The sequence below is a fragment of the Geospiza fortis genome, unplaced genomic scaffold (genome assembly GCF_000277835.1).
Source record: "Geospiza fortis unplaced genomic scaffold, GeoFor_1.0 scaffold171, whole genome shotgun sequence".
Taxonomy (NCBI): domain Eukaryota; kingdom Metazoa; phylum Chordata; class Aves; order Passeriformes; family Thraupidae; genus Geospiza; species Geospiza fortis.
The window spans coordinates 6471109-6480700 of record NW_005054313.1 but is presented as its reverse complement, the minus strand read 5'-3'; the positions used below and the strand labels follow the sequence as shown (position 1 = coordinate 6480700).

The 9592-nt window shown below is 35.6% G+C and overlaps 1 protein-coding gene across 6 annotated transcripts in view; it reads right to left on the bottom strand.

Moving 5' to 3' along the window:
- The window catches only part of TCF12 (transcription factor 12), a 158708-nt gene that overhangs the window by 147084 nt on the left and 2032 nt on the right, over window positions 1-9592 (bottom strand). The gene's annotated exons all lie outside the window — the stretch shown is intronic.

Sequence of the window (9592 nt, the reverse complement as noted above, 5' to 3'; positions counted from 1 at the left end):
GGCACAAAGCAGGGGGGTGTTTATGACAGTTCACTTAACTTCCCTGCTTATAAACTGCTGCCTCTGGGAGAAAAAATACCATTCACCTTATTAAACAAATTTAGATTATTCAAAGGCCAAAAAGTATATTATCATTAGCATCAATAACAAATTGCATTCAGGCATTTACCCCTGTTCTGGTCCCAAGTTCCCCTAACAGGATGAGGATAAAGGAAAAGGGAAGGGTTAGTACATAGCAAAGAGGCAAATTATTGAAACTATTATTCAGTACTCAACAAGTATCTTGAAATAAAGTGAGTTTAATGAGTATAACAGACACACATGGCTAGAAACTCTGGTTTTACTACATCATTCTACAAAAAAAATCCAATCTCTTAGAATGCTTCACCTTCTACCCAGAAATGTATTCACAAAACCACCCTTGACATGTTGAGATTTAATCACTAAACATGCTGAGTTTTAAACACCTCATATAAATCACTCTTACCCTTGCAAGCATTTGTATACCACTACACAGGGACCAGCCACTAATTCAAGCCATTTAAAACCACCAGAAGGAAATTTAAGTTATTTACCCATTTCTGCATTTTTATTACATTCCCTTTCAAAACTTAATGTAATAGTTACATACATTTTATCTGCATCAACAGACAAAACCCTGCCTGCTCTTGCTCACCTAAGTTCATTCACCCCAGATAATCAGCTCTATCCTTCCCATATACAATAAAGACTATAACATGGCTGCATTCTCAATGTTTCTGACAATCCCTAGAATAGTTTAGCCCCTTTTAAGATTCCTTCTGGTTGTACTGTACAGCACTTACACCCTGAAGGCCTGGTAAGACTGTTGGGTGTATGTGCTGCAGAAGATATGGTCTTGCATTCTTTAGAGCCGCTCTCTTCTTCCTTTTGAAGTATCAGTATTATCTGACTTGCTTAGCAAATAGTAATATTGCAGATTATTAAAAAAATATTGCAAATAAACTAATAAAATTAACAGCTGAAAGAGGAAGAAATATGGGGGGGTTAGTTTGTGTTTTATTGGAGTTTGCATTTTTGGGAGGTTTTTAGGCTTTTGTATTGAGTTTTTGGTTCGTATTTTTTCGTGTCATTGTTTCAGTTTTGTTTGGGTATTTTTGGGGCAAGCTTTTTGACTGAGGAGCTTTTAAATTCAACATCTTACAAATACTCACAAGTATCTAATTCAGATATTCCTGTGATAAGTAGTATTGGGAAAGTTTATGCTCCATTTTTTTTTTGGTGTGCTTATTATGGTCCTCTGGCCAGGGAATATGATAACAGAGATATTTTCAAGGTTACCAAAATAAAAGTATTGCACAGAGCAGAGAACACAAGCCAGACATGACATGAATTTATACACAAATTGGCAGAAATGTGCATTTGTTTTATAAAATCTAGCTAAGGAAAAAATTTTTGCATTACCATTCTATTCAATCCCCTTGCATCTATGCATCACAAGCACTAATCCTGCAGAGACATACTACAAAATACAGCCATTTGAGCTCTACAGTAGTAAGTACCAGACATTATTTTTAGAAATACACAAAAGCTTTTCATTACTCAAAAACTCGGTCATCTTCATTAAATCACCATCTCTTCATAAAAGCCTTGGCTTCATTTAGCATTCAGGAAGATGAAAGAGCAGCTCTCCTCCTTATGGATTACTTCTCTATTACAAGAGAATACTTTGCACGTCAAAAGCAAACACTGAAGGATTAAATGATATTGTAGCTTCCGCTCTTATTTATCTGCAATGGCCAGTGAATAGAATTGCAAAGAAACAATCAGTGATTATTTTAAGCTGTGTTCTTTTGCAAGGATTATGACTCATGAAGTTGCTGCATAAAGAACTGGAACGGGATAGGTGTCGCATTGGAAATGGTCAAAACACCACAATATGAAAAATGCTTGTCCTACAAGCAAAGCTGTCTGATTAAATCATTTCATAGGGCAGCCACAATCGCTCTTGGGATAACAACCAAGACAATAGTATCTTGCATTCACATAAACAAAAAAGAAAAATATACACAGTGAATTCCATTCTCCTACAGAAGACTAAAAATACCTCTGCATTTTTTGTTTATACTGAATTAGGGCAAAATATGTTTTAAACTCAATTTAATTTAACACACAGAACATGCACATTTATGGTCTGATATTCACTTGCATTTTACCTGCAAAATGTACACAACTAGAAATAGCCAAATTTGGATTTTGATTAACTAGATACATTTTTCTAACAATTAGCTCAGCATATTCATCTTTATATTTAAAAAGGAGGAAAAGAATACACCATCTAAAATATAACTTCCACAAAATATGGCTCAGAGCACACTTCAACATAAAACTCCAGCCCAGCATAACCTAGGTTTTGTTGTGTTACCACTGCTTCAGCAAAAGCAAAGATCTCTCCCAGAGACAAGCTAAACACAAAATGTGTCCTACAGTTTTGTTCATGAAAAGCAAAGTAGAAGTGGTTCTACTTCTTACTAGAAGTCCACACAACTAACAACCTGATCAAGGCACGGAGACACCGCTGGCTCTGTAACTACAACTGGCACAGAAAGAAATCCAACAAAATCTGCTACCAAAACAAAGCTAACTTGAATGGTGAAACAAATACCTCACATGCTTACAAAAAACAATATAGACAACCTCTGCAGAAGATCAGGAGCAAGAAATCCACTGTGATAAACAAAAGTTTTTTCTGGAAAAAAAAAAAAGTGAATTGTCAGCTCTACATTAAAAAAAAATTAATACTACTTATATTCCACTTACCAAAAAATTGCTACTGTAATAAAAATGTACACTTTTGGACCATCTTCTAAATGCACTTCCATAACCCTAATATGAAAATGTACAACTTGTCTGTCCAAGATAAACTTTCCTTAGTTTCATGCTAAGTTTTTACTACCATTCACCGCAAGCATTTGTCAGCGCTGCAAAGTGAACACTTTTAGTCAAGTCTTTTTCACCCCCCCATTCCAAATACTACCTTAACACACCAGCAACAATTATACTGGTCTGGTCAAGCAAGATTTCTCTGCATTACACTGGTAAAACATGAAGTTTATGCATTTTAAAGCCATTTCAGCCCTCTACTTAAAAAAAAAAAGAAATCACATCTCCAGTATACAGGAATGTAACAAAGTCCTGAAGATTGATTGGGTACTTTTTAGCCTGATTATCCTCTGAAAACAGTGAGATATTATAAATATAACAAAAGCTACTCTTTCTGATCATTCTTGGTATTCAGTTAACATCTTCACCAAAGAAGTACGTCCTTTATGTTTTTGAATGTTGTGTTTACAAACACAGTTTTGTTTTACAGATGAAAAAACAAGGCATTCATTCAAGACATTAAAAAAAATTATCATTATCTCATCTTAGAGTCATAATAGAAAAAAATAAGAAACAAACAACTTTGCCCCTGCAACTACTAGTAAATAATGCATTGTAGTATCTAAAAAGTCCATCAAGTACCACAAAGCACCTCCAAATCATCAGGTTGAGGTATACAATAGAACTGGGGAGTGCTAAATTTTCATATTAATTAAAAATAAACAAAAAGCAAACAAAACCCACAATATACAGGAGTAGCCATTACAATATAATGCAGAAAAAACCCACCTCAGGTATTAAAAATAAAATTCCTATCCTTAGAATGATAATTTTTCCTGCCTTTTCCTATAATGTTTAATAGCCAAAAGTGATAAACGTGAATAGACTATTTAGAATTAATTACGCATATTCAATAAAAATCTCAAATAATTCACATGCAAAAGAAAATACTGCCTTTGCTTATTTCTTTCTTTACTTCAAATCTAGTGACTTCCTCACTAGAGGATTGTACAAAACCAATCAAGTTTTGCTACATGTTTCTGAAGAAGTGCTAACACATTGAACTAGATAATGCCTGCAAAAAAAGGTTTTCAGAGAAGACAGATTATTTCATGAGGTCATTTATTGAAACTGAATTTTCAAGTATGAAAATTAGTATTTATTTTGAAGTAAATTTAAGATAGAAGACTTATTTATTATATCCCATAAATCACATCTGGCTCCATGGGTACTTTAATAAATTTTATGTGGTTCTGAAAATGCTCAATGCTATTTCCCTGAAAACATAAACCTCCCACAACAGAGTAACAAGCAGAACTGCATCTCGCTGGTCAAGAGAGGTCAGTTCAAGAAGCCTAGAAAACTATTTCAGTTTATGTGTAGCTTTGATTTTAAAAACAGTCTCCACAAACTTCACTCTTACTAAGTGGTATGGTATTATATTACTGCCTTAAACAACCTTCTCTTCATAAATACACAATGTTTAGCCCTGAAAAAATTATACTAGACCTTTAGCAATTTCAGGAAAATATAGTTTACTGAGTTAATGGTAGAACATAGGGTAGATTAACAGAAACTCATATAATGGTATCTGCAGGCTCAGCTATGGATAAAGTAGAATTACCTGAGACACACAGCTGTCACAGCAACCTGACAGCAGAACAACTAAGGGGTTAAATCCTCTTTGTGTGACAGCTGGAAAGAAGTGAGGGGAAGGGGAACTTTGGCAAGCATGTATGAATGATAAGCTTTTAACATGAAATTCCTTTGCTAAAGATCAAAAAGAGACCATAAACAAATATACCCAAAAAAAGCTAAAACTCAGCAAAAGCTGCACACACTAAAGTTTTACAGGGAGAGATTACAAGCTCAGCTGACATTAAAGGACATACAAATACATAAGAATCCCATTCATACTGCTCTTCCTCCTCTTTACTCAAACCCTTAGTCCTCACATTTACATTTCTATCAAATCTGCTGTCTGGATAAATACAAAATTTCAAATCCTATTCCTTCCACATGCCATTAAGACCACTGTCCAAAGCATCTGAATATTCTTCATCACTTACAGTAGATCAGAAAAATTTGGCAGGACACAGAGTCACTGGCTGAGGGGAAGCTGATGGTGGAAGGTACCCCATCCTTAGATCCACATCAGGAAAGGACAGGACTACTGCAACCCCAGATCTTCTGAAGCCATCCAGAAATCATAGCAAAGATCCTCCTTGCATCCCAAACCAGTAATATTTATATGGGGATTGAAGGTTGCATGCTGTGCCTGTAACACAGTGAGCACACTGCTGCTCTCATCTAAGGAAAAAGTTGCTGGAAATGCAGGATTAATTTTTGAAAGAATGCTCTCTGCATGCCAACATAGCCAACATAGCAAAACTCAGTTTTCCTTACTAATGAGCTGTTTTAGAAACTCTCCCTTTTTCCTCAATCCCCAAAACCTCAATATCCATATGACCACAAACACCTTGCAATACACTGCTTCAAAAGCTGGGTTGTCAGTTCTCTCTACTTATCCAATATTTTTTCCGCTTCTCTTTCTTAAACAGGAGTATGGAAGCTGTATCTCACAGGAATATACACTATACTTCTCAAGACTTTTCATGGCATGCCTGGTAATTTATCTTTCCAAAGGCAAGGAATGGAAGGAGGAAATGAGACAGCAGCAGTGAGACAGGGGCTGCCAACAGGCAAGCTGCAGAGTCATGAATTTACTGCCTCTGCATCACCCTCAGGTTTCTAAATGCAACAGGTGAGGGATCCAGACTGGAATCTTGATCTCATTTGTATCTGGCCCATTTGAAGAGTAATCCATGGGTCACCCCTACAAAAAAATGGAAGGTAAAGAAGCCACAGACACCCTTCTGCTTTCAAGCACAAGACTTCTTCAACTCTCCTAAGGCTCTTCAGAGGAGGACAGAATTTAGCACCCCTCAGACCAAAGATGAAATACCAGGTTACCAGGTCTGCTGGTTCACCTTTAATGAAGCTAGAGGACAAACCAGATATTAAATTATTTTTAAAAAATAAGAAGCTATACTGCTGCATGAACTAATGCTTAACAGGCCACTCCAGATTTCCAGCATTTAAGACACAATAAGAGTGCCTTTTCTCTTCAGCAATTGAATAGATCAATGAACAGAGTATCTAAACCATTGCTACTCCAGGTAACTCTCCCAAATTCTTTTTGTTTTAATTGGGTTTGTTTCTTTTACAAGAAAATTGAAAAGGAAATAAGAGTTCACAGGATTGACATAGTCAGGTTTTGTTAATTTTGGAAACACTGTTTGGTAACTTAAGGGACCTGCTCAAGAATTGCCATTGTGTCCCTTCTCAAGACACATGGCCCTAATTTAGGGACACTCAGGTTAATGGCAGGCTATCAACTTAAACGGTCTTTGCATCAAGTCACTAATTAGCAGCCTATCCCAATCCAGTGCATCCCTTACAAACTCAGTACATTAGCAGAGACAAGTGGAGAGGGCAGCCAGTCTCTTGAATTTGTATAAAAGGGATCAAACCAATACAAACATATCTAAACAGACACCTTCAGAAGTTTTTGCATGTATTAGGAATGTCTGAGTACACACAAGATTTGTGCCCAAAGCTGTTCAATCCCAAATCTGCATACCTAGTTCTCATGAACTTCAGAAGAATCTTACAGGCAAGAAGTGTCATATTTTGACAACTTAGGTCCTAAACTGTACCTCTTACTTTACACTCTTATCCCTCTTTTCTGCTACACATCCACAATATCTTACTTAATCTCTTTGACTGATACCTCACTGATGCATGTGCACAGCCACATGCAAAAATAATAAATAATGCTATAAGTACACTGAAAAAGGTACTAAATTGAAAATGGTAGGCCACATAAAAATATTGCCTTGGAGTTACTCTTCTTTGCAAAAGAAAAAAAAAAAAACACCAAAGGGAGTTATTTTAGGGTACCAAACCTGAGATTAAAAAAATCAGTTACAGAAAAAACTGAGATTGTGATCAAATCTACTAAAAAGCATAAGAAAATCGCACTACCATTGCCTGTGGTGGGCACGTGCATATTGTGACGGGTTGTTAATGGAATTACTGTGATAAATAAAGGGTGTTGGGCAAAATCAGTAACCATCCGAGTTTATATTGGTATATGTGTTGTAGCTTAGACAAAGGCAAAACAAGCAAAATGTCACTGTAAATCACAAACACTACCTTTAGCCATAGCAGTAACAGAAGATTTAGATTTTACATAAAATCTAAAGGAAAAAAACCACCTGATTAAAAAGTTCAACTGCACAAATCTCTGATCTTCGCCACCTTCTACTAAAGTTTATAAGACAGAAATGGCTTCATCTTCAGAAGTTGGTTTTGGAGGAGAAAAGAATGACAAGTTCTGCTTCAAACAAGAATTAAGTACAGCAGGTATGACAACGAATATTTTGTGGCTTAACTCACTGGCTTACATATCAGGTTACTTTTCCAATATGTTTATTTTCACCAGCAGTCTGACCAAGTTATTTGACTTTATCAGCAGCTTACATGACTTACTGTCATAATATACTACAATATATCAGATTAGTTCACTTATTTTATCTGCAGCTTTCATTCATAACTGATTGACCTGTAGAAAGCAAACCTGCCCCAGCTATCTTTTAATCAAAACAGTGTTCATCTGTTAATCCAAGACAGCAATTTCTTACAAATTATAGATCCGTTGTATTAGCTGTTTTATTCATGCAACCCAACTACACATATTTTTCTAAAATATAATCAACAGAAATCTTGCAGAGTTATAACAAATCAAGCTTGTTACATCAGGATTAATAACATGCACCTCAGTATTTCCAACACTTCACAAAACCACACCTGAAAAACAAACAAAACTTATCCATTCTTTAACAGCAACTAATTTGTCCTTTTAAACTAGGGACCAGTGGGTGGCAAGGAAAAAGCACCAAGGAAGCATTCCTTCCTTCTAAATCAGATTTCCCTGAAATATGGAGTCTTAAGAGCCACGTAGACATACAACTGATCTTCACCTACTTAATGGGGGCCATTAGGCTGAATCTCAAATCACTGACAGGTTGGAGGGGGAAGGGAGGTGTTTGCAGATGTTTAAATGAGAAAGAGGGGGCTCTAAAATAAAAAACAATGAACAGTCTTACTTCAACTAAGAAAAAGAAAGCACTTTCCTCTAGCATGCTTGTAAAAATATCACAAAAACAAAACTGAGCTTAATGGAAAAGATATTAAAGCAAGCTTCACTTCTCTAATTGCCATCAAAACCACTGAAAGTCTCTGTAAGAGGCAGCAACACCCAAAGAAAAAAAGAAGTACTTTTTAGGAATCTGTGCACAGTGTGATTTTCAATCCTAGATAGCTCAAAGGAATAAATACCTCCTCTTTCCATGTTTCTCTTTAAAAAGTGATCTCTGGTCAGTAAAAAAAAAAAAAAAAAAAAAAAAAAGCTTTTAAGTGTTGTTTGTCCTAGAAGTTACAAAACACTTGAAATTATAGCAAGACCACAATTAAATCAAAGTACTTAGAAATTAAATGCCTGTACTTCATCACTGATCTTGGCATAGTTTTTCTACAATACTTAACAATGTCTCAGAATACAACTAATAAAGAAGTTTGTCACCTCTCACTCCTGCAGAGTAATCACCCTAGGTCAAGGCTTAGATCATACCATCACCAGAATTAGGGCATAGAATTCACTATCCAGTAAATTTCTACAGATAGAAATGCTTTGAATGAAAATCCACAAATATATACTACTATCATTCCAAGGGGAACTCAGCTGAGGTTGTAGCTTGACAGTTGCAGTGTTGTACTGAGGACTGGTATTTATAGGCGGATACACCATATTGGCAAAGAAATTCAAGGAGTCACACTGTTTCTCTTAAAGAAATAACTATTCTGGCATTCTCTCTTTTTCTAAAACATCCAAGGGAAGAAAGGGAAGCATTACCTACAATTAGGACATGCCACATTACTTAGCAGTGCTCGAAGACCTTATGTAAAAATGAAAGCTTTATTATTCAACAGAAAATCATTCTACTTATTCAGGAAAAGCAAGGACAAAGTGGGATGAGGCGCTCAGGTTGTGGTCCCCACAATCAAGTTTTAGGTGCCTGAATGTCTTCTAAAACAAGCTTCAGGGAAACAACTCTCCTAAATATTTGTATTTTTAAAAATGTAAATATTAACTACACTGTAAGACAGATTTCCTCTCTTACTACTGCCATTAACTTACACCTGATGTACTTTCAAAGAGGAAGATGAAGCCAGTCATTTATTTCAGGAGAAAACCTAACTTGAAAACTCCTTCAAGTATGTAACAATTACATTTGCTACATAGTTTCATTAAATTAAATGTGAGATACAGTCTCTGGAAAATTTTAAAATTACGCAATGGATAAGTTTCAAGATGCTTTTAAAAACAAAAATCTTTGAGTTACTAAAATGCAGTGTCATTTGGACTGCCAAGGTAACAGCCCTGACAACCTAAGAGGTTAACAGGGGATGGCACTGCAAAACTTCAAGCCACTACTTCACTTCTCTACTGGCATTCTAAACATTTATTTTCATTAACTAAAACACAAACATCACTTTGTTGTATTCATAGGATCAAAAATATCATTCCACTGTATTCAAACAAGATGAACCTACATAACAAGTTTTATCAAAAATTTACTTTTGTTTCTCTTTTGTAGTAAGTATT